General features: G+C 47.3%; 2 long non-coding RNA genes across 2 annotated transcripts in view; one reads left to right on the forward strand and one right to left on the reverse strand.

Moving 5' to 3' along the window:
* Positions 1–282, reverse strand: part of LOC141937329 (uncharacterized) — a 28,129-nt gene extending 27,847 nt beyond the window's left edge. Inside the window, exon 1 of the long non-coding RNA XR_012626898.1 lies at positions 82–282. This is a non-coding gene — a long non-coding RNA (uncharacterized LOC141937329). The remainder of the gene's footprint in view (positions 1–81) is intronic.
* Positions 1–957, forward strand: part of LOC141937328 (uncharacterized) — a 1,554-nt gene extending 597 nt beyond the window's left edge. The window contains exon 2 of the long non-coding RNA XR_012626897.1: positions 733–957. This is a non-coding gene — a long non-coding RNA (uncharacterized LOC141937328). The remainder of the gene's footprint in view (positions 1–732) is intronic.
* Positions 958–12,212: the final 11,255 nt, after the last annotated feature.

Here is a 12,212-nt window from a genome sequence, read left to right on the forward strand (position 1 = left end):
AGTCTGGCAAAATTCTTTAACACACAGTCCCCCCACACACACCCCTCAGGCCGTCGGGCCCATTGTCTCGGCGACACTCACCGCTCGAACGCGTCCCGCTGGCGACGGAACCGCCGGCCCTTGGTTCTGCCCGGGCCGAGGCACACGGGCGCGCTGCCCGCAGGCAGAAACGGGCGCGGGCTGACGAGGCCGGCTGGAGCAGAGAAGGTGGCGTTATCAACAGCGGGACGCATTTTTTTGTATTGTTAATTTTTCCCACGCACGTGCGCACGACGAGCACCCCACCCCCCCCCACCCCCAAGAGCTCCCCGGCCCGAACCCGTTGGCCCGCGGCTGCCCACATGTATGCATACACAGCCGCCCCCCCCCCCCCTCCCCTCCCCTCCCACCACGACCAAGACCGATAGTCCCCCACCCCCACCCTGCCACTTGGCTCGCAACGAGGCCGGCCGCCCCCCCCACCCCCCCTCCCGCCACCAGGTTCGCCATGACACCGACCGCCCCCCGACCACGGGGTTCACGATGAGATCCGCCGCCCCCCACCCCCACCCCGCTTTCCGCCAGCAGCATGTGAAGAATATGGTGGTGATTCGTGTTAAAAACACGGTGACTTTACTGGTATTTGCCATGTACATAAGTTAAAGGAGATTTATCATGGTTTTATGGTTAAAAGGGTTTGGAGGTTTTTTTTACTTAGTGACTGTTGTTAAGCAAGTGGAAAATTACTGGCAGGACCCCCGTCAGAAGTCCCCAGCAACACCGGATTGCGCAGGTGAAAAATGATTGGAGGGACCCCTGTCAGGAGCCCCGGCAACACCAGAAAGCCCAGGAAAGTTTGAGGGACCCTGCTGTGCATGTGAAGACCAGGATGCCCGTCGGTGCGGAGCAGAAAGCCCCCCTGCCCCCTGGCATGCTGAACTTTTTTTACTTGTTCTTATTGCAAATAAATTTATGAAAGATTATTTTCGACTCTGCCTCTGCGTTTATAACAATTTGGTGACCCCGACGTGATACTTCGGAACCTGTGGAGTGTTGGTTTCCAGGGGAGGCGTGCCCCACCTTTTAGGTGGCTCCCGGATTCCTTTGCTTCCTCGGACCGGCAGTATCACGAGCAAAAGGCAAGAAGAACAAGCAAAAGAAAAGCAAAATCCCTGAAGACGCTCCCCGGAGATTCCCCGCAAAGGATCCAGGTGAAGACCTCGGACTGTGAGTGACACTTGGTGCGAGAGGGTTGTGTTTTCTGCCTGAGTGAGTGTGGTGTGACTGAGACGTGACAGTGTCACGAAGCGAGTGCAGAGCTCTTTTAGCCGCGGTTCCAGAGTCCTGAGAGGAGCCTGGCCGGCAAAGGGGCAAAGTGAAAGAAAAAGTTTGAAAGGACTCAGGCAAGGACTTTCAGGATAGGCATTATCCTAGGGAGTACGGGATCAGTCTTATCTCAGGACGCCAGCAAAGACTATGGGCCAGAGAGGGAGTAAATCCCGCGGCTCGGGGAACCCACTGAGAGGTTCCCAGAGAGGGAGCGATTTGCCTGACATTTCTCAGGACAGTCCCCTGGGTTGTATGCTAAAAAATTGGTATAATTGGTCTGAAACAAAAGGGAAAAGTAAAGAAAAAATGATTAAATATTGCATGGTCGAATGGACCAAAGAACCTATGAAATCTGATCATTTATTTTGGCCAAAATTTGGAACTACTGACGACTGGACATGTCAGACGTTAAACTCATATGTAAGTAATAAAAAACCCTATAATCAAGAACAATGTGACTATGCTCAGGTCTGGAAAGGTTCCCGGACAATATCAAAAATCCTATTATTAAAAAATAAAAATACAGATAAGAAAACCTTGAAAGACAAGGAATGGGAACCTTTAGAAAATCTTCCTCCTCCTTATGGGGGAAGCTCAGAGGATGAGGAACCAAAACCTAGCGCTCCTTCCCCTCCACCAGCTAGCAGAACCCGTAATTGGGAAAAACAGAAACAGCTGGAAGATAATGAAGCAGACGTTTGGGGAGGTAATCTGTACCCCTTACAGGAAGTGCCTATGGGAGGAGGCGTAGGAGGGATAGGATTTGTAAACGTCCCCCTTAACACCTGTGGTGGTGCAATTCTTACACCCCCCCCAGCCCCTCTTTGTTGGGCTGCTTGGTGCTATGTGCGATTCCACCCACATCCCCCGAGCTATACACCAGTCTGTGGAGATAAGGACTGACAATGTTAACGAGCCTGGCTCCTGCCCCTCCCGATTGCTCGGAAATGGTTAAAATGGCCCATCAACTCCTCAGGGCCTGGCACACCTGTGCCTGGGATGTGGTCAAATGGGAACAATAACAGAGCTGCACATTAACCAAATTCTTTTGTAACTGCTGGAAGGCACCAGAAGGCATTTGACAAAAGTCAATTATCTTGGACCCTATAAATGGTGGCCACCAGGGAGACCCTTTGAGCTCTCCTGGATCGCAGTGGGCCTGTGACCAGCATCTCCCCTGAGCTGGGACGCCTCTCAGGTACCAAACCCTTAAGGTGTCGTCTGCTCCAGACGGAAGGCCAGGGCGAAGTCCCCCGCTCGAGTCTCAATTATCGCCCGTTGAGGAATGCCAAGGCATTGGGAGGATTTGCTCTAAACTCGAGAAGAGGGAAATTTTCTTTGAGCTAGCTTCTCTTTGTGTGTGTGTGTGTGGGGGGGGTACGTACCCTTGTTTCTGTGTGTGTATGTCTGTTCTGTGTCCATTCTACTGAATCCAAACACCTTTGTTTCTGTCTGTTTGTCCATTTTGTTATGTGCATGCATGTGTATATATGTATATATAGGTACCGTTAAGTAAGTTAGTGTGAATCTTGTCATTTTAGAATCTGAATAAGTCGCTTTTCTTTCTTTTAGTATTTCTGAATTATTTTATAATAATAAATTGCTGTTAGTTATTAATAAACCTAGATTTCTTACTAAATATTACTGTGTCAATACTTTCATCTGCGACAACACCGGAGACGTGAGAGCATTCAAGAAAGAAATGGGAAAACTTTTAGATGACTCATTAGGAGTGTCTGAAAGGCTTGATCAATTCCTGGGACCTAACACCTATACCTGGGATGACATGCAGTCAATTATGGGCATCCTCTTTACAACCGAGGAAAGGCAAATGATTAGACAAGCTGGAATGTGTTTGTGGGAACAACAAAATCAAGCAGGGCCGCAGGCAGATCAGAAATGGCCCAATGTCCGCCCTAATTGGGATCATCAGCAAGAGCAGGGCAGACAGAATATGAGGGACCTTAGAAATTTAATAGTGGCCGGCATTAGAGAAGCGGTTCCTCGAGGGCAAAACATTAACAAAGCATTTAGTGAACATAAAGGAGAGATGAATCACCCACTGATTGGCTAGAAAGATTAAGAAAGAATTTACAAATGTATTTGGGGGTAGACCCGACCTCCCCGGTGGGAGAGGCTTTATTAAAAACTCAATTCATAGCCAAATCGTGGGATGATATCAGAAAGAAATTAGAAACGTTAGACGACTGGCAAGACCAGGGTTTGCAGGAGCTGTTAAGAGAAGCACAGAAGGTGTATGTTAGAAGGGACGAAGAAAAGCAGAAAGGCGAAAATATTTGTTGCGGCAGTCAGAGAAACTCAGCGGACAGAGGAGAACCTCCAAGATCTTGCTCTAATGAATCACCTGGAGCTTTGGGTGGTGAAAAGAGAGGGACAGTAATTAGGGAAAACACATTAGCCTGCTATTATTGTGGAAAGAAGGGACATTTACAGCGGAATTGTAGAAAAGGAGAGCGGGATGAAAGGATGTTTAAAGAAGAATAGGGGTGTCAGGGGCTCTATTTCCTGGGGACAAAGACATCAAAGGAGCCCTTGATAAAATTGAAATTAGGTCCTCAGGGAGAGGAGTTTGAATTTTTAGTAGATACGGGTGCCGAAAAATCAACTGTGAAAAATATTCTGAGGGGATGTAAAGTGAAAAAAGAAACTGCTCTAGTAATAGGAGCTAAAGGGGAACCATTTAAAGTACCAGTTGTCAGGGACGTTGAAATAGAATCCCGACATCGTATAGTTATAGGGGATTTATTGTTGCTGCCAGAGGCTGAGAATAACCTTTTGGGAAGAGATTTGATTACGGAGTTAAAATTAAAAATAATAGTACAAGAAATAAAAATTTTTACATTAATGGAAAAAGACGAACAACAGATAGATCCTAAAGTCTGGTATACAAAAAGGGAGACTGCAAAACTTGAAATAAAGCCTATTAAAATTGATCTAATTGATCTGGAGACACCAATTCAGATAAAACAATACCCCATTCCCCTAAAGGGTCGAGAGGGGTTGAAACCAATAATAGACGAATTACTAAGTAAAGGCACATTGGAACCTTGCATGTCTCCACATAATACACCTATTTTACCAGTTTTAAAATCAGACGGATCTTATAGATGGTGCAAGATTTAAGGGCTGTGAATCAGCGAACTGTGGCTCGATTCCCTGTGGTAGCAAACCCCTATATGCTACTTAACCAACTATCCCCTGACTATATTTGGTACAGTGTCATTGATTTAAAAGATGCATTTTGGTCCTGCCCCCTAGATGAAGGGAGCAGAGACTATTTTGCATTTGAATGGGAAGATCCATTTAATAATAGGAAACAACAACTCAGATGGACAGTACTTCCCCAAGGGTTTACTGAATCGCCTAACCTCTTTGGACAAGCATTAGAGAAGTTATTGCTGACATTCAAGCCATCCTCAGAAATAAAACTCTTACAATATGCAGATGATTTATTAATAGCTGGACAAACTGAGGATGATGTCAGGATGGGGACTATAGAAATATTGAACTTTTTAGGAGAAAAGGGATTAAAGGTTTCGAAGTCTAAATTACAGTTTGTAGAAAATGAAGTGAAGTACTTAGGACACTGGCTCAGTAAAGGAAAAAAGAAATTACATCCTGAAAGGATATCAGGAATACTGTCTGTATCACCACCCAAAACAAAAAGAGAAATTCGTCAGGTATTAGGATTATTAGGCTACTGTCAACAATGGATAGAAGGATATAGTGAAAAGGTAAAATTTTTATATGAAAAGCTGGTGTCTGACAGGTTAAAATGGACTGAGGAGGATGAGAATAGGTTTCAGAAACTGAAAGAAACACTGGATGAGCCTCCAGTGTTAAGTTTACCAGATGTTAAAAGGCCTTTTCAATTGTTTCTAACCACCTCGAATCAAACTGCTTATGGGGTTTTAACCCAAGATTGGGCTGGAAGTAAAAAACCAATTGGATATTTTTCAAAATTATTAGATTCCGTAAGCAGGGGCTGGCCAACATGCTTACAATCTTTGGTGGCAGCTGCCTTGCTAATTGAAGAGGCACAAAGGTGACCTTCGGAGCTAATATTACAGTGTTTTCTCCTCATGATGTGCGTAGTGTACTACAGCAAAAGGCTGAGAAATGGCTCACTGATAGTCGGCTATTGAAGTATGAGACTATCCTAATAGAAGCACCAGAATTAGAACTGAGAGTAACCAGTGCTCAAAACCCTGCTCAATTTTTATATGGGGATCCTAGGGGTGAATTGAGTCACAACTGCATTGAAGCGATAGAACTACAAACCAAGATAAGACCTGATCTAGAAGAAGCTGAATTATCTGAAGGCAAAAGGTTGGTTATAGATGGGCCCTCTAGAGTTGCAGATGGGAAACGAAAATCAGGGTATGCAATAGTCGATGGAACCAAGTGGGTGGTTAAAGAATCAGGTCCTCTCAGTCCTGCATGGTCAGCTCAAGCATGTGAACTATATGCTCTATATCGAGCTCTTGAAATTTTAAAAGACACAAAAGGCACTATATGTACTGATTCCAAATATGCCTTTGGGGTGGTTCACACCTTTGGAAAGATCTGGGAAGAAAGAGGAATGATTAATACTCAGGGGAAAGATCTGGTCCATCAAGAATTGATAGTTCAAGTATTGCAGGCACTGAGAGGTCCTGAAGAAATTGCAGTTGTACACATAAAAGGACATCAAAAAGGAACAGGATATCAAATTAGAGGTAATAATCTAGCAGATGAAGAGGCAAAGAAAGCAGCCTTAAGGGAACCAATAAAGTTATATGTAATTGAACAGGAGGTAGATTATGGAAAAAAGATATATAACCCTCAGGAGCTAACCGAGATGCAGAAATTGGGGGCTACTATGAAGGATGGGAAATGGATTCTTCCAGACAAGAGGGAAATATTACCTAAAGGATATACTAGAAGAATAATAAATAGATTACACCAAAGCACTCATTGGGGCACTAAGGCTTTAAGTGATCATTTCCTAAGACATTTTGGCTGTATTGGAATATATGAAATTGCAAAACAAGCTACTTATGGTTAACATGTCAAAAGATTAACAAAAGAACTATGAGACAGACCGCAGCTGGTGGAAGGAAAACAGCTTATCGACCTTTTGAGAGGATCCAGGTAGATTTCACAGAACTACCAAAAGTTGGGAGATACAGATACTTGCTAGTGATGGTGGATCAATTAACTCGCTGGGTAGAGGCCTTTCCTACCACCAGAGCGACTGCTCAATCAGTAGCTAAAATATTGTTAGAACAAATTATACCACGATTTGGAATTGTAAAAGCATTTGATTCGGATCAGGGTACTCACTTTACATCTAAAATTATAAAATTAATTACAGAAGCCCTAGGCATTACTTGGGAATATCACACTCCGTGGCATCCACAAAGTTCTGGACGGGTAGAGCGAATGAATCAGACCTTGAAACAACAGTTATCTAAATTAATGATAGAAACCAAACTCTCATGGATTAAATGCTTACCCTTAGCCCTACTTCATATTAGGACTATGCCAAATTCAGAGACAGGCCTCTCACCTTTGGAAATGTTATATGGGATGCCATATTTCCAAGGTATGCCTCTAGGGCATCCATTAATAGAAGACATGACGATTCAACAATATATTAGAACTACTGAGAAAAACCTAAAAGAATTAAGAATAAAGGGAATATTAGCCCAGACAACTCCTTTAGGATTTGCAGTGCACAAAATACAACCTGGAGATAGTAATGATTAAAACTTGGAAGGAGGAAAGCTTATCTCCTAGATGGGAAGGACCATTCCTGGTATTGTTGACTACGGAGACAGCTGTAAGAACTGCTGAAAGAGGATGGACTCATATTTCCAGGGTGAAAGGACCGGTCACAGGTGAACCAAATTGGAAGATCGAGTCAGCACCTGGAGATTTGAAGCTCCAAATACAATGGAGTTAAAATAGGACTGGACTTATTGAGACAGACAGAGTGACATCAACAGTAGTAAAGATCCTGAATCATCTACATGAACCCTGTGTGTATGTATATATGTTAAAAGGTTGTAATACCTATGATTTTTCAGTTTTAGACTGTTTGTACAGTTAAACAAAGGAACCAAAAGAAAAGATGTGCTTGCCAAGACGCTGTCCATGATTTACCTGAAGTCATGGCTAACTGGGGAGGTCCCATTGGACTGGAGGGTGGCAAATGTGACACCCGTCTACAAGAAAGGCAGGAAGGAGGATCCAGGAAACTATAGACCTGTCAGTCTGACCTCGGTGCCAGGGAAGGTCATGGAGCAGGTCATCTCGGGTGCCATTAAAAGTCATATAATGGACAACCAGGGGATCAGGCCTAGTCAGCATGGGTTTATGAAAGGCAGGTCCTGCCTGACAAACCTGATCTCCTTCTACGACAGGGCGACCCGCTTATTGGATGAGGGAAAGCCTGTGGATGTTGTCTACCTTGACTTTAGTAAGGCCTTTGATACCGTTTCACACAGCATTCTCCTGGCAAAACTGACTACTCGCGGCTTGGATGGGCACACGCTTCGCTGGGTAAAAAACTGGCTGGATGGCCGGGCCCAAAGAGTTGTGGTGAACAGAGTTAAATCCGGTTGGCGGCCGGTCACGAGTGGTGTCCCCCACAGCTCGGTTTTGGGGCCACTTCTCTTTAATATCTTTATTGATGATCTAGATGAGGGGATTGAACGCACCCTCAGTAAGTTTGCAGACGACACCAAGTTGGGTGGGAGTGTTGATCTGCTCGAGGGTAGGGAGGCTCTGCAGAGGGATTTGGACAGGCTGGAGCGATGGGCTGAGGCCAACTGTAGGAGTTTTAATAAGGCCAAATGCTGAGTACTGCACTTCGGCCACAACAACCCCCAGCAGCGCTACAGGCTTGGGGAGGAGTGGCTGGAGAGCTGCCAGTCAGAAAGGGACATGGGGGTGTTGATTGACAGTCAGCTGAACATGAGCCAGCAGTGTGCCCAGGTGGCCAAGAAGGCCAATGGCATCCTGGCTTGCATCAGAAATAGTGTGGCCAGCAGGGACAGGGAAGTGATCTCACCCCTGTACTCGGCACTGGTGAGGCTGCACCTCGATTACTGTGTTCAGTTTTGGGCCCCTCACTCCAAAAAGGACATTGAATTACTCAAGCGTGTCCAGAGAAGGTTAACGAAGCTGGTGAAGGGTCTGGAGCACAGGTCTTATGAGGAGCAGCTGAGGGAACTGGGGTTGTTTAGTTTGGAGAAGAGAAGGCTGAGGGGAGACCTCATTGCCCTCTACAGCTACCTGAAAGGAGGTTGCAGAGAGCTGGGGACGAGTCTCTTTAACCAAGTAACAAGTGATAGGACAAGAGGTAATGGCCTCAAGTTGCACCGGGCAAGGTTTAGACTGGATATTAGGAAGCATTTCCTTACAGAACGGGTGGTTAGGCGTTGGAATGGGCTGCCCAGGGAGGTGGTGGAGTCCCCATCCCTGGAGGTGTTTAAGAGTAAAGTTGACTTAACGCTTAGAGATATGCTGTAGTTGGGAACTGTCAGTGTTAGGTCAATGGTTGGACTGGATGATCTTTTAGGTCTTTTCCAACCTAGACAATTCTGTGATTCTGTGATTCTGTGAAAAGGAAGTAAAAGAGGGTGAGAGAAAAGCTGAGGGTAAGTCCAAGTGAGGGCAAGACCGGATTGGCCTCCATTTTTGCTGTTAAGAAAACACAAACCCGACCGTTGGCAGCAACCCAATGGGTCCAGGGATAAACAGAAAAGTGTGCCATACCGGACCTCACGATGGTGGCTGGCTTTTTCTCCTCATTTTGTGTGTTGGCTCACGATGGCTAAAAGGGGTCAAAATACTACCAACTTGTATGACCCCTTTGAAGATAATGAGTTTGTTCTGTTAGCAAAAACTGTAAGTAAAACTTTCAACTTAAGTCACTGCTGGGTTTGTGGGGGACCTTTGGGATTGTCAAGTTGGCCGTGGGTCTCTGTGTCACTTTCCCCATCACAAATTGTAAGTAACTATAGTGACGTTAATAACACTACCTGGGAAGATGGTGAAAAATGGCCAGTTCAATTCCCTAACAAGGGTAAATTTTGTCTGAACCGAACTCAGAAAGGAGGAGTTGATGTGGGGGAGAGTAAGTGTCAATGGACACTTACACATAAATTAGTTAACAAAGATAGAGGTACCTATATATGGTTGTGGCTTAGTGAACAAGGACGCAGCAAAGGATTCAAGGGGTTCTGGTCAGACAAAAATGAAACTGAATATGCCAAACTATGAGGAAACAGTTTTTATAATCGAACTTGCAAATGGAAAAATGACACTGGGTCCCGGTATTGTACTATATGGATAAATAATAATTTAAACGAAGTTTTCAGCCCTTTGGGAGACAAAAATACGACTTATTTTCAAACCCCAAGGACTGCAGAGGGACCATATGCCAAAGGTACGAAGGCCAAAAAAGGCCACTATTGGATATGCGGACATACTGCCTACAAACAATTACCAGCAAACTGGTCAGCAATTTGTTATATAGGGATTATTCGACCTCTATTTTTCCTTCTTCCAGAGGCGGATGGCCCCCAATTAGGAATAAAATTATATGATAAATTAGGAAATAAGAGTGTTACCCGTCGTAAGCGATCTGTTGATTTCAAAATAGGTGGAACACAAAAGTGAGGGGAAGATGAGTGGCCTCCCAAGAGAATAATTGAACACTATGGACCTGCCTCCTGGAACCCTAATGAACCAATATCAGGGGCAAGAGAACCAATTTATAATTTAAATCGTATAATTAGACTGCAAGCAGTTTTAGAAATCATTACGAATAAAACTGCTAATGCCATAGATCTTTTAGCTCAACAGGCTCAACAGATGCGCACTGCGATCCTCCAACATCGTATGGTTTTGGACTACCTGCTCGCTGAAGAGGGAGGGGTATGTGGAAAATTAAATGTCTCCAATTGTTGCCTAGAAATAGATGATGTAGGAGAAGTGGTCCTTCAAATGACCACAGACATCAGAAAACTGGCTCATGTCCCTGTCCAAACATGGAGTGGCTGGAATGGTGATCTATGGTCCTGGTTACCTGGAGCCCCGTGGGTAAAACAGCTTTTATTTTATCTGTTGTGTGCATTTGCTGCCCTAATGTTTATACCATGTATGATTCCATATTTTATTAGATTGATTCATTCAGTCGTTCAAGGGATGCAAATCTCTGCAATACCAATGGATCCTGAATTGGCCAGAGGAGAAAGGGTACACCCACTAATGATAGTTAAAATTAAAAAAACAGAACACCCAAATCCCATACAACAAACCTTAGCCCGTTTTGAAACCCAAACACGAATCAATTTAATAAAACAAAAGGCGAGGCATTGTGAAGAATGTGGTGGTGATTCGTGTTAAAAACACGGTGACTTTACTGGTGTTTGCCATGTACATAAGTTAAAGGAGATTTATCATGGGTTTATGGTTAAAAGGGGTTTGGAGGGTTTTTTTTTCTCAGTGACTGTTGTTAAGCAAGTGGAAAATTACTGGCGGGACCCCCGTCAGAAGACCCCAGCAACACCGGATTGCGCAGGTGGAAAATGAGTGGAGGGACCCCTGTCAGGAGCCCCGGCAACACCAGAAAGCCCGGGAAAGTCTGAGAGGCCCTGCTGCGCATGTGAAGCCCAGGATGGGACTATAAAGCGAGTGACGCAGCACCACCTGGTGCCCGTCGGTGCGGAGCAGAAAGCCCCCCTGCCCCCCGAGCCTTTTTTACTTCTTCTTATTGCAAATAAATTTATAAAAGATATTTTCGACTCTGCCTCTGCATTTATAACAAGCAGATTGGCCGCTCCGGGGAAGGAAGGCGGGAGACTTTAGGACCCAGCGGCGTCCCCGCCGGCTCCGTGCCCGGGCGCCAGAGGGGGGTCCCGGCGGGGGGGGGTGTTTGGGGCTCTAACCCCGCTGCCGAGCCCCCCCCGCGCCGCGCCCGCGCCCCGGCTCCCGCCTTTCTCAGTCAGTCCCTCAACCGCCCGCCCTCCTGCCCCTCCCCGCCGCGGGTTAAAGCCAAACGCGACGGGGTGGGGGAACCGCCCCGCAACCCCCAACCGCCTCGCAAACAGAAATCCTCTCCGGAAAGAGCCGCCTCCCTCCCCGCGCCTACCTCTGCGCCGGGCTCCCCGCCGGCCCGCCGTCCGCTCGCAGCTGCCTCCGCGCCGGCCCCGCCGCCGCCGCGGCTGAGCGCGGGACCCTGGTTTGGGCCGGAAACCTCCGCCCCTCTCCCGCGGGCGGGGCCCGGGTGCTCCGCGGCGGCGGGAGCCCGCGGTCGGCTGCGGCCGCACCCACCGCCCCGCAGCTCCGGAGCTGCAGCGGGGGGCGGGGGCCCACGGCTCTTGGAGCTGGGCGGGGGGGTCCGAGCGCGCGTGTGCCGCGGCGGGGGCGCCGGGGGCTGCAGGATGGCGGACATCTAGTTCAGAAAATGTGTTTTATTAAAAACAAAGTCAAAATCAAAATCAAACGATGGCAAGGGGAAAAAAAGGCCGAACAACACCCCCCCCGGGCCCCCCCTCCCGACCCACCTCGAAAAAACCCAAACGCCAAAGCCAGCGAGCGCCTGGCAACGCCGGGACCCGCCCCCGGAGCCAGAGAAGGGCGCCCGGTCCCCCCGCCTCTACGGGACAGCGAAAAGCGGGGGGAATAAACAAAACACACCCACCCACCCCCCCAGAGAAAACCTGAACTCACCCCGCGAAACCAGCAGCTGAAGCCGGGGAGCGCCCGGCAGCGCCGGGACCCCGACCCGGCGAAAGGCGCCCGGTTCCGACGCGAACTGGCCCCGGGGAGCCGGGCGCCTCCGCCGGGGGTGGGGGGGGGGCCGCCGCTTCTGCCCGGTCCCCTGGCAG

This window comes from Strix uralensis, chromosome 40, assembly GCF_047716275.1.
Source record: "Strix uralensis isolate ZFMK-TIS-50842 chromosome 40, bStrUra1, whole genome shotgun sequence".
Lineage (NCBI taxonomy): Eukaryota > Metazoa > Chordata > Aves > Strigiformes > Strigidae > Strix > Strix uralensis.